The sequence below is a fragment of the Ambystoma mexicanum genome, chromosome 7p, assembly GCF_040938575.1.
Source record: "Ambystoma mexicanum isolate Mex_15411 chromosome 7p, UKY_AmexF1_1, whole genome shotgun sequence".
Classification (NCBI taxonomy): domain Eukaryota; kingdom Metazoa; phylum Chordata; class Amphibia; order Caudata; family Ambystomatidae; genus Ambystoma; species Ambystoma mexicanum.
The window spans coordinates 24,150,056-24,162,820 of record NC_090939.1 but is presented as its reverse complement, the minus strand read 5'-3'; the positions used below and the strand labels follow the sequence as shown (position 1 = coordinate 24,162,820).

The 12,765-nt window shown below is 50.9% G+C and overlaps 1 protein-coding gene across 1 annotated transcript in view; it reads left to right on the top strand.

Annotated features, from left to right (window-relative positions):
* Positions 1–231: 231 nt before the first annotated feature.
* Positions 232–12,765, top strand: part of LOC138525632 (zinc finger protein 84-like) — a 30,340-nt gene continuing 17,806 nt past the window's right edge. The window contains exon 1 of the mRNA XM_069635685.1: positions 232–547. The gene's annotated coding sequence lies outside the window, so the exon portion shown is untranslated. The remainder of the gene's footprint in view (positions 548–12,765) is intronic.

The following is a 12,765-nucleotide window of genomic DNA, read 5'->3' as shown; positions in this document are numbered from 1 at the left end:
AGGCTCTGGGGGGCAGTGTCTCGTGCTCTGAGCTCGTGCATTAGAGCTCCTGCTCAGTTTCAGCCCCAGAAGGCCACCCTGTGGCTGCGTCGTGGCCGCGTCGTGGCTGCGTCGCTGCGTCCCTGCGTCCTGTGCGCGTCATGGCTGCGTCGCAGCGTCATGGGTGCGTGTGGCCGCGTCGCTGCGTCATGGCTCCGTCGCTGCGTCATGGGCGCGTGTGGCCGCGTCGCTGCGTCATGGCTGCGTCATGACGCTCGCCGAAGGATAGGGACCCGGACTCTGCTTTTGGCACGTGAGGCAGGAAGCAGAAGCCGGTGTCTGCGCGCCTCTGTGGGGCGAGGGCTGCCACGTGCTCGCGGCCTACACTGCCGCCGGCCTGGGTGCCCCCAGCAAGGATAGCTGAAGCCGCTGATCCCTGCCCCTCCCACGCTGCGTGACCGCAGCGCCTTGGTGCCCCGCCCCGGTGATCCGAGGTGGGCCTCTAACCCGCCCTTCGGCTGCAGGAAATCACAGCCGAGTGCGGAAAGGCCCCGCAGCTTCTGCTCAGGTGAGTGATGGGGTGTGCAAGAGCGTGCTGTGTGATGGACTGTGTGATGGGCTGTGCAGGGTGTGCTGTGTGATAGGCTGTGCAGGGTGTGCTGTGTGATGGGCGGTGTGATGGGCTGTGCACGGTGTGCTGTGTGATAGCCTGTGCACGGTGTGCTCTGTAATGGATTGTGCTGTGTGATGGGCTGTGCATGGTGTGCTGTGTGATGGGCTGTGCATACTGTGCTGTGTGATGGGCTGTGCATACTGTGCTGTGTGATAGGCTGTGCTGTCTGATGGGTTGTGCAGGAGTGTGCTGTGTGATGGGTTGTGCAGGATTGTGCTGTGTTATAGGCTGTGCAGGGTGTGCTGTGTGATGGGCGGTGTGATGGGCTGTGCACGGTGTGCTGTGTGATAGCCTGTGCAGGGTGTGCTGTGTGATGGGTTGTGCAGGATTGTGCTGTGTTATAGGCTGTGCAGGGTGTGCTGTGTGATGGGCGGTGTGATGGGCTGTGCACGGTGTGCTGTGTGATAGCCTGTGCACGGTGTGCTCTGTAATGGATTGTGCTGTGTGATGGGCTGTGCATGGTGTGCTGTGTGATGGGCTGTGCATACTGTGCTGTGTGATGGGCTGTGCATACTGTGCTGTGTGATAGGCTGTGCTGTCTGATGGGTTGTGCAGGAGTGTGCTGTGTGATGGGTTGTGCAGGATTGTGCTGTGTTATAGGCTGTGCAGGGTGTGCTGTGTGATGGGCGGTGTGATGGGCTGTGCACGGTGTGCTGTGTGATAGCCTGTGCAGGGTGTGCTGTGTGATGGGTTGTGCAGGATTGTGCTGTGTTATAGGCTGTGCAGGGTGTGCTGTGTGATGGGCGGTGTGATGGGCTGTGCACGGTGTGCTGTGTGATAGCCTGTGCACGGTGTGCTCTGTAATGGATTGTGCTGTGTGATGGGCTGTGCATGGTGTGCTGTGTGATGGGCTGTGCATACTGTGCTGTGTGATGGGCTGTGCATACTGTGCTGTGTGATAGGCTGTGCTGTCTGATGGGTTGTGCAGGAGTGTGCTGTGTTATAGGCTGTGCAGGGTGTGCTGTGTGATGGGCGGTGTGATGGGCTGTGCACGGTGTGCTGTGTGATAGCCTGTGCAGGGTGTGCTGTGTGATGGGTTGTGCAGGATTGTGCTGTGTTATAGGCTGTGCAGGGTGTGCTGTGTGATGGGCGGTGTGATGGGCTGTGCACGGTGTGCTGTGTGATAGCCTGTGCACGGTGTGCTCTGTAATGGATTGTGCTGTGTGATGGGCTGTGCATGGTGTGCTGTGTGATGGGCTGTGCATACTGTGCTGTGTGATGGGCTGTGCATACTGTGCTGTGTGATAGGCTGTGCTGTCTGATGGGTTGTGCAGGAGTGTGCTGTGTGATGGGTTGTGCAGGATTGTGCTGTGTTATAGGCTGTGCAGGGTGTGCTGTGTGATGGGCGGTGTGATGGGCTGTGCACGGTGTGCTGTGTGATAGCCTGTGCACGGTGTGCTCTGTAATGGATTGTGCTGTGTGATGGGCTGTGCATGGTGTGCTGTGTGATGGGCTGTGCATACTGTGCTGTGTGATAGGCTGTGCTGTCTGATGGGTTGTGCAGGAGTGTGCTGTGTGATGGGTTGTGCAGGATTGTGCTGTGTTATAGGCTGTGCAGGGTGTGCTGTGTGATGGGCGGTGTGATGGGCTGTGCACGGTGTGCTGTGTGATAGCCTGTGCACGGTGTGCTCTGTAATGGATTGTGCTGTGTGATGGGCTGTGCATGGTGTGCTGTGTGATGGGCTGTGCATACTGTGCTGTGTGATGGGCTGTGCATACTGTGCTGTGTGATGGGATGTGCATACTGTGCTGTGTGATAGGCTGTGCTGTCTGATGGGTTGTGCAGGAGTGTGCTGTGTGATGGGCTGTGCAGGGTGTGTTGTGTGATAGGCTGTGCTGTCTGATGGGCTGTACAGGAGACTGATGGACTGTGCAGGATTGAGCTGTCTGATGGGCTGTATGATGGGCTGTGCAGGGTGTGCTGTGTGACGGGGTGTGCAGTGATGTGCTGTGTGACGGGGTATGCTGTGATGGGCTGTGCAGGTTTTGCTGTGTCATGGGCTGTGCAGGTTTTGCTGTGTCATGGGCTGTGCAGGATTGTGCTGTGTGATGGATTGTGTACAGTGTGTTGTGTGATGGGCTGTGCAGGGTGTGATGGGCTTTGCAGGATTGTGCTATGTGATGGACTGTGCCGGGTGTGCTGTGTGATAAGCTGTGCAGGGTGTGCTGTGTGATGGAGGATGTTGGGGTAATCACTAGAAGATGAGTGTGCACGGAATTCCTTCCAGTATCGCACATCTCTAGAGCACATTGTGTGATCTCCCCATTTAAAGCACACACACCACATGAGCAGACGCTGGGAACTGCATTTGGCCCTCCAGCCCCCAATCCAGAGGGGGGTAAATTACCTTCACAACCCGAGGGTATCTCAGGGGGGAAAGTTCCTCGCCCCAATTCCCAAGAAAGGGAGGAGAATGGTAATGGGATGAGGGGGGCTGGGGTAGCTAGAGGCAGAAGGAGGGGATATTGCATTGACATAAATATTATTATAGTGCCTTATCACAGGGTGTCACATGCCAGCAGCGTGTTTAATATATATCTTGGTGCTATCATGCCAGGGGCTCTGTGCTGGTCAGGGTTTGGGTGGGGGGTAGGGGTGGTTGCTCTCTTTTTCTTTTACACTGTAAGCCCTACAAAGCTTACAGTGTAAAGCAGTGTCTTCAAATTGGGGTGTCCAGGGGGGCCCCCAGACCCTTTAAAATGGGATTACGATGTGGCCTGGGCCCCCCTAGACATCCTTTCGGCCACCGAGAAGGGGCAACCCCTTTCTAGAAACAATATTTTTACTCAGGGAGGAGGGGGGCTCGGTATGAAAAAGTTTGAATACCACTGGTGTAAAGGAAGAAACACAATTGTCCCAAAATGAAGATAAAATGTGTGTGTCCTAGATTCCCAAACACAGGACAGCTGCCCCACCCCATTTGCTGAGGGAATTGGTTCTGGGATCTCCCCTTGCAAGTTTTCCTGAAGACCAAGACAAGAGGTGTTTTACCAACAGATTTGGCCTGTTTGATTTAATTGGACACATCAAGCTACATTTTATGGATGTGGCTTTTAAAACAAAATGCATGTGTATTGAGTTTTGTATATGACATGCACTACCATATAGCAAAATTCATGACACCAGACCTCCGCATTAATGAGGAGTTGCGCGCCACATACAGACCCACAAACAAACAAACACAACTTTGTTTTATTATATATATATATATCTCATATATAACTAGGTAGTGGGGCGCATGTTGTGCTGCAGTTATAACAGTCGAGGTGGTGAAAAGGTAGCTGAAGTATGCAGCAGTAAGTTAGGGCCAGTGTCGTGCTGTAGTGACATGGGGGCTGTGTGCAGAAGTAGCAACAGTTCCACCATTTTGGATTAAGACCGTGCTGAAAACTGCATGTTCTGGTACTTACAGAATTAGGCCACTTTGTAGATTCATATCAGTTAAGTTAATAGAATTCGCTCATCCTTCCCCCAGCGCACGTTCAAAATGTTTAGACCACCCCACGGAGGAAGGGACGAAGCGCCGCACAGATAACAACTAATTGTGCTAAGCCAGAGCAGCTCGCAGGAGCTGGGTATGGAATGTGGGTGAGATTAGGGATGCAGCTGCAAAGGGCACATCCCATGGAGCAGGGCCTGATGACGGCAAGGGGTCCAGTTAGGTTTGGAACAATGCTGCCCCCATTAAACGATGGCCAGCTCATTTGAACTGCAAGTGTCTGAACAAACAGAGCAAATAAATAAGAGAAATTCAACTCTGAGGAGTGGCGCCTCAACTGAGCTTTTTATAAGCACCTGCTTTCCAAGAGAGAGACAGCAGGAAGCATGCCGGGGAGGTAGCGTGTTCTGAGACGGGAGTGCGCGAGGTGATGCCATGGCGTACAGCCGCAAGGTCGTATGGGCCATTAGAGAGTGCCAAGGTATCTGGTTTATTGAAGAAGCCATTGTGTTATCAAAACAGCATTGACCTCGCTCTTTGCATTTGCTCCTGATTGGGTCCTGTTGGGAGTATGCACACCACCTGTCTGGTGTCACTGCTGTGTCCAATAAAAATTATGGCCACAATAGCACCCTCGGACAAGGACGAGGGAGGAAAAGGTCCCAGCAAGGGACGGAGCAGGAGCCAGGCAGGGTGCGGTTTGCACAAAAGCTCGCCCTTAAAACCTCCTACGCATACTGCCGGATGGTGTACCAGGCGCTGACCACCGGTTGCCAAGCGGTCTGGCTCTACCTCACCCTGGCGCAGTCCTCAAGGGGCAAAGAGTTTGGTCCCAGCATCAGCGGGAGAACAAGTCTCCCATGAAAATACGCAGAGGCAAACCAAGAGCCCACTTGAACTCCTGGTTCACACCTGAGTTAAAAACACTTTGATCTGAAAAAAAGAAACTCGAGTCAATATGGAAACACACCCCATCCTTGGAGAACAAAACCAACCTGGCCAACCTCTCAGCCAAATATAAAGATGAGATCATCCGCACTAAGCCCGACACCTACAATAACAGAATTAACCAAGCTGGTTCCAGCACCAAAGAGCTCTTCATCATCCTGAGAGAAATGGAGACGCCTAACTCCCTCCCCCCCCCCCCGACTCATGCCAAAAAGATACGCCCTGGCATCCAGAATGCTCTCGCCAACAAAATTGCCACACTGCAAACTAAAATAGCAAACAAATGGCGCAACCTAACCCACATAGCCTCAACTCCTCCACCTCTAGAGCATCTTACTCAACGCTCCCAAGGCTTCAAATTCTCAAAAGTAGCTGTACCAGAAGTACCAAAAATCATCACCTCCCTGAAACCCACAAGATGTCACGGAGATAGCTGCCCGGCACAGATCATTAAAGATGCTGCCAGAGACCTAGCCCCCTTCCTAACTAAATTAATCAATGCCTCCTTCTCAACAGGCACAGTTTCCAGCAACTTGAAGGAATCCTGGGTTCTCCCATTACTCAAAAAACAAACCTTAGACCCCACTATACCCACCAATTTCAGGCCAATTACAACAGTCCCATTCTTGCTGAAGATCCTAGATAGGGTTGCATACCTGCAAATCCAAGAATATCTAGAGACGAACCAGCTCTTGGGGAACTCGACAATTTGGCTTTAGACCTCAACATGGGACGGAAACGGCCCTGATTGACTTAAAAAGCCAGAATGATAAACTCAAAGAAAAAGGAAGAATTGCAATCCTACTCCTTCCAGACTTATCGGCCGCTTTTGACCTGGTGGACCATAGAGTACTCTGCGACCACCTCGCCACAACAGCCCACTTCCACCAGTTGGCAATCACCTGGATCGAATCATTCCTCAACAATAGGACCATGCGAGTCTTCTTGCCGACTGCAGCAGCTGAGCCCCATACCCATCACATGCGGAGTGCCACAGGGTTCATCCGTGTCCCCCACCCTGTACAATATCTTCACAAAGCCTCTGTTTGATGAACTGGAACATCTGGGTGTCACCTACACAAATTACACGGATGACACCCAGATCCTCCTCCCTCTAACAGGCATCTATGACACAGATGTATGGCTTGTGAACAAAATGTACCTAATCATTCAGGCATGGATGGCCACCCATTGCCTCTGCCTGAATCATGACAAAATGGAACTTCTGCCGCTAGCTTCCCCAGCCAACCTAAACAAAATAAGCCCTATGTATAACTCTTTCAATATAGACGAGAATAATATCCATGTGGCCAAAGAAGTAAAAACACTAGGTTTTTACCTGGACGCCACCTCCAATCTGCACAAACAAGTCAACGCGACTGCCTCAGCCACTGCCTACACGGGCAAACTAATAAGAGCCTGTAGACCACTGCTCTCAACAGAAAGCTGCCTTATTCTAGCCAGAGCACTTATACTGCCCTAAATCTACCAAGAAGAGAGCACATCTTTGCAATAAGTAAATGGCTCTGCATAAAAGAAAAAATTGAGCTAAAAACCTTGTGCCTCACCTTCAAATCCTGAACCACAGTGCGCCACCCTACCTAACAGAAAAATTCTCCATCAGATCTACCAAGTATGCCCCCAGATCAACTCACACGCCCTGTCTACTGGTCCCCAGATATAAATTAAAAAGATCAGGAGGGAGCAGCTTCCCCGAAATGACAGCCCAACTGTGGAACATCCTCCCACCTGCACTCAAGGCAACCCCAAATATTCTCCAACTTCCGGAGAGGTGTAATTTCCTGGCTGATTAGCAAGATCTAACTGAATTCCTTACAAATGCATCTAATTGTCTACTTCATGCCTCTTGTCTAATTCAAAAGTATTACCATGCTCAAATGTATCCCTGCTGTCTGTACGTCCACCTATGTAACCGCAATCTGCCTACTGCCCATGTCTGTAACCTCTTTATTGTGACCTAACTGTGCCCAGATACTTCAGGGTCATGTGCGCTATAGAAATAAAATAAACAAACAAAGCAGCCAAACCGGTGATCCGAGACAGGGAAGTTGGGATACTGAGGCACTTTGTGGTGTACACCGCACACCATTGAGGGAAAATTACATGAACTGGGTGAACACGAGCAGGGAAGCTGGGACGCCAAGGCGATTGCTGAATATAGCAAGTGAAAGCGGGTTGAGGACCCAAGGGTTGAGTGAAGAAAATGTAAAAGTGTGGAAATGTTATACAGCAAGACAGTGCTGGCAGGAGAGTACACCAGGCAAACTGATTGCGAGTCTGGGGCCTGCACCCAAATACAAGTGAGCGAGTTGAGAAAGTCCTGGCAGGAGAGTACACCAGGTAAACTTAGTCTGGGACCCGCACCCAATTGTGTTAAGACAAGTGTTTTGAAGCGAAGGAAGTGGGCGTACCAGACTGAGAGAGGAGGATCTGGGACTCACTTTCATGCTTGCCAAGAAGCTGCATATAAACTGAGGAGATCAGGAGGAGGGTATCATCCTCTTGAGTGTGTGAAATCCAGGGGAAGGGAGTCATTCCCTCTGGAGTTAGAGCTTGGACATTGTAACTAGGGGCAGGGAGGCAGAACATTGTAACCAGGGGAAGGGAATCATTCGCTCTGTTATTGTTGGGAAAACTCTGAGGAGCCAAGAGATGAGAAATAACTTTTTGGCATTTTGAATTGTGGAAGTGAGAAAGAGATCAAGGGACGAACCATACCCTTTGAAACTGTGAACTGTAAAGAGCCTGAGAAACTCAGGGGGGGGGGGAGGGCATCGTCTCCTGAGACTTGTTTATTTCTTTTTGCACCTTTTGGAACTTTATGTTGGATCTTTGGAAAAGAGCTGCAGACGACGACCAGCCGAAAAGACTATTTCCCTTTTCACGTTATCTTGAGTTAAGCGAGAAAGGGCCAGGTTAGGATTTGGACACAGGACGGAGAACTTTACTTTGGACATTCTGACACAGACATCCTTAAGTTTCGTTGTGACAAGGCAACCCCTCTTAGAGTTAGGGAGTGAGGACTTTTTCCAACAATCCTTTTTTTTTCTTTTCTTTTTTTTTCTAATAAAAGTCTTTGCCAACCACCACAATGCCCGTGTGTCCGAGTCTTGCTACTGGTTCAAAGTTAGAACATAGAAACTCCAATGCGGTTGGATGAACAAAGGGCCCCCGGTAAGTGATTTAGCTACTCGCAGCCCTCAGCTCTGTTTTGGTCCAGATGTGGCAGGTCCGGTGGTGGTCACCTGATGTACGATTTCCCACCTTCCATTTGGTTCCCCAATGCACAGGTGCTGTGGGTGCAGATATAGGTCTGGTATGGCACAGGAGCTGCGACACTCGACTCCGGCGGGAATCAAAGGAAACACTGATGCAGCAAGTCCCAGGGCACTGGAAAGAATGCTGGAAACGCACCTTTAGCTACTGTCACTGTGACACAGTGATGCAAGTGGACCCTGATGTCGCATTATGATGAAGCCTTCTATCTCACAGCACAAAGGTGCCTGGATGATGGAATTCAGAAGAGCAGCTTGTTGTAGAAGCTGGGTTTCCTCAATGTCTCGCGTCGATACTCTAAACGGCGATGCTCCCATGTGGTAACCTGGGTTTGAGCTGGATAGCCCACTTGATGGCCCAAGGACACTTCCAAACAAGCTCTTGCAGGGTTACCAGAAGACGTTGAGGGTAGTTGTTTCCACTACCCCAAAGCTTCAAAGCACCTTTGCAGGTATTCTGAGATTGTGCGCAAAGCAGGGGTCCACCGGGACAGCAGTGGGATTCAGGTGCCAAGCTCTTCAGGTGCATCTCAGGATCGTCCTTTGTTCTGCTGGATACTTGGCTCCTTCTTCAGATCTGCTGAATTGATGCAGGACCCCTCCTCTTATCCACAGTCAAGTGAGTGCTCGTACTCAGCCCACCAATGGCAAGATCTTCTGCATGCGTGCACACCAGCAGTGGTCCAATCGGGGACCACTGGGCTCCACATGCTCACATGCACACCAGACACCCTGACATCAAAAGTGTGAATTGGTACGAGACAGTCCCAGCCCATCCTGGGTGCCCACACATGTGACCTGCAGTAGCCCGCAAAAGAAGCGGCTTTCGCTGGCAACTTCATGCCCAAAAAAGCAAATCCCAGTCCTGGAAAGGCAGGCAGAAGGCAAAGGGACAAAATGGCCAAAGGAACAAACAAAAGACCTTGTGGCACCGCCATATTGGACACTAGCCACAGTTAGGAGCCAAAGATGGTATACGCGGTAGGGCTTGGTAAAAAGTTGTACAGAAAAAAGAAATGGCTACTGATGCCACCAGCCTGTTCCGAGGCATATTGTACAAGCACCAAAAATTCCTTAAGGTGCCGAGGGCCACAAAGGACCCATTGCGCGGTAGTGGAAGGTACTTTGAACAATGATAACATTTTACCAAAAAGTGGCAACAAAGTCGATAGTATTGTTTCTCAATACTGACAGCTTGAAAGATGTGTCCGTTTCCCCACAACAGTGAGCGAAAGCCCAGTGGCGTATAGCTGAAGGCTACACTCCACTCTAAAAAGTCAAGTCAGGATACAAAAAATAAATGCAAAAGTTAAGGGTCAATGGAGCATCAAGGAAAGGTTGCTTCAGAGAAATGTTTCAAACCACCTTCTCTCGTGTCAGTGAACCACTCAAAATGGTACTTCATTATTTTTCCCAGTACAGTGGCAGCGCGGTACACATGTATTCCAGTGGGGTAAGGGTACTCATAATTTTGTTTCCTAGAAACTGATCCAGCAGCACCGATCCAACACTGCCCACTCCCCGTTTTCCCCCCTCCCTGTCCTTCTTGCCCCACTGTACACCCACACCGTGGAAGAATTCTCATGGATTAAGAGGAGACAGATATTGGTCTCTTGTTTCTTTCTTGAACCCCTTACTGTGGTCTCCTGAATACAGGGTGACCTTTTTCTCTAGACTGATTGTAGCAGTTTAACCACCTGGTAAGCACCAAGCTGTAAAGAGGAAAGGACCGATTAAGTACTAGGAATTTGATGGTGGAAATGTTTACGCTAGTAGGGTAGTAAGACTAACCTGATAGCAACAGGGCTTAATCCTTTATCCGATTCTTAGGCAGAACTGCTGTCTTCACTCTCTCTGATGGAATGGATGGATGGAGTTTTCACAGTAGAAGAGGGAAGAGAACAGCAAGTAGAAATGTTATCCTCCTCATTCTTTCCTGGATATTCTAACAAAAGGGAAGGTTAGTAAGGACCTACCCCGAAAGGCATGAGGACACTCTAACGACTCTTCAGAACACCAGAACTCTGCAGAGCGTCTTTTTCTGTGTGGTACCCTCGAAACTCTGTTCACAGGAATCCAGGTAACAAACAAAAGTAAACACAAAGTCTGTTTGAATTCCAAGGCCAAGGGTCATCCAAAAACCATCCAAAGGTACGATCCGAAGTCAGTTCCAGTGAGCTGAATATATTGAAATCTGCAGGGTCAAGAGAGTTTGTTTGCCGAGAGATGGCGAAGTAAACAAAGTTGCCGCGGAACAGCAATGCAAAAAGACCAGATTGCCACGGGACGGCAATGGTAGGAAAGGAAAGGTCTGTTTGCTGTGGGCGGCAGTGAAGAAAAAGTCAGTTTGCCATGGGACGGCAATGGTAGGAAGGTCTATTTGCCGCGGGGTGGCAGTGAAGAATGAACCGATTTGCTGTGGGACGGCAATGAAATGCCACCAGCAAGAACACCAAGCACTCAAAATAGGTCCCCCAAGTTAAGGTTTTGGCCCCCCGTTGGAGGCCAATGTTAGAAGTGTGTTCCTCCCGTTGGAGGCTACTTGAAAAACCTCAGCCACAGGAGAACCCAAATCAGCTGGCCCCTCGCAACCATGGCTGACTTGATCCCCTCCCAACTCCCCCACCCCCTCCCGCAGCGGGGGAGCTTAGAGAGCCAGCCCCCACATCAAAAACTGAAATTCACCACCCTAAATGTCAGGGGCCTAAACTCCCCTCCGGAAAGGAAATCCATCCTGCAAAGGCTACAGGACGAGGGAACCTCAGTGGATTTTCTGCAAGAGACTCGCCTGATGCCGGCGGACTTCTCCTTCGCAGCAGACTTTTTCCCCTACAACTATTGGCTTCCAAGGGCACCAAGAAGGGAGGCACCGATATCCTCTTTGCAAAAGAGCTGAAACCGCAAATCCTAGACTCGCTACGATGCCAGGAGGGTCGCTTCATTGCAATGCATCATTTTCGACCAACTCTATACCATTATCTCAGTTTACGCTCCGAATGAGCATCAGGAAGGGTTTTACCGAGACTTAGAGAGGAGGCCCTCCTCCCATTCATTGAGGGGCAAGTCATCATTGGGGGAGACTTTAACAGAGCCCCGGACCCACTCAAAGACAGATCGCATCCCCCATCATCTAGAGACCTAAAATTGTCAAAAGGCCTGCTCCATCTCTTTCGGACCCTGGATGTCGTTGACACCTGGAGGGTGATATCTCCAGAGCAGGAAAGCTTCACTTTGTATTCTTATGTGCACCCTACCTTCTCTCGAATTGACCTGCTGCTGGCCTCCCCTCAGATCCTGGCCTTCACGGACGATGTCACCATTGGCCCCCGGATCCCCTGATCATGCCCCAGTCTCGTTGACCCTGCGAGCACATGATCCGGATCCCCCCTCGCCGCCGATGCGATGGAACCTATATGACCCTATTTTAAATAATGACATGGCAGTGAGGGACTGCATTGCCAGGACAATAAAGGACGTCTTTGCGGAAAATCACGACGACGATACCTCCCCAGCCAACACCTGGGATGCCATGAAGGCAGTGCTCAGAGGGGAATTGATCGCCCCAGGCGCAGCCTTCCATAAGCGAAAACAGGCTCCTCGTGCCGTCCTGGAATCTGAAGACGGGAGGCTGAAGCCACTCGCAAGCGGAACGGTTGGTCCCCGAAATCCTACAGGGCTCTACAGGTGGCAAGAAAGAGGCTGGAGGCGCATTACGCCGAAGCCATGGCGCATCTACTAACCAGAACTAAACAGTGGTATTATGTCAACAGTAGCAAAGCAAATAAGCTGCTGGTAAACAAACTGGCCAAAACGAAGAAAAGAAATACCATCCTGGGCCTCCGCGACTCACAGGGCGCGGTCCAATTCGCGGAACGCGAGAAGCTACGACTGGCAGTGGCCCACCAATCGGAGATGATGACAGCAGTCTTGAGGGACCAAAACGAACAACAGTCCTGTCTACGGGAGGCAGCTCTCCCACACCTTACGCCCACGGCAAGGGAAGGACTCGAAGCGCCCATCACAAGCGAGGAAGTTGAGGAGGCCATAAAAAGCCTGAAACCTAGAGCCCCGGGCCCAGATGGGTTCTCCACCCGATTTTACAAACTCTTCTGTCCTCAACTGGTGGCCCCCTTAACCCGGCTCTTTAACTCATTTGCCGCCACCGGAAGTATCACCCCCTACCATGCAGGAGTCCATCACGATCCTCATCCTCAAGCCCGGAAAAGACCCCAAGGACAACAGCTCGTATAGGCCCATCTAATTATTAAACCTGGACGCCAATATATACTCCAAGATCCTGGCCAACCGCCTTGCGCACATCCTCCCTAGCATTATAGACCCGGACCAGACTGGGTTCATAACCCACAGGTCAACAAGAGACAGCATCCGCAGATCCCTAAACCTAATAGAGGTCGCCAACCAGGAAGCG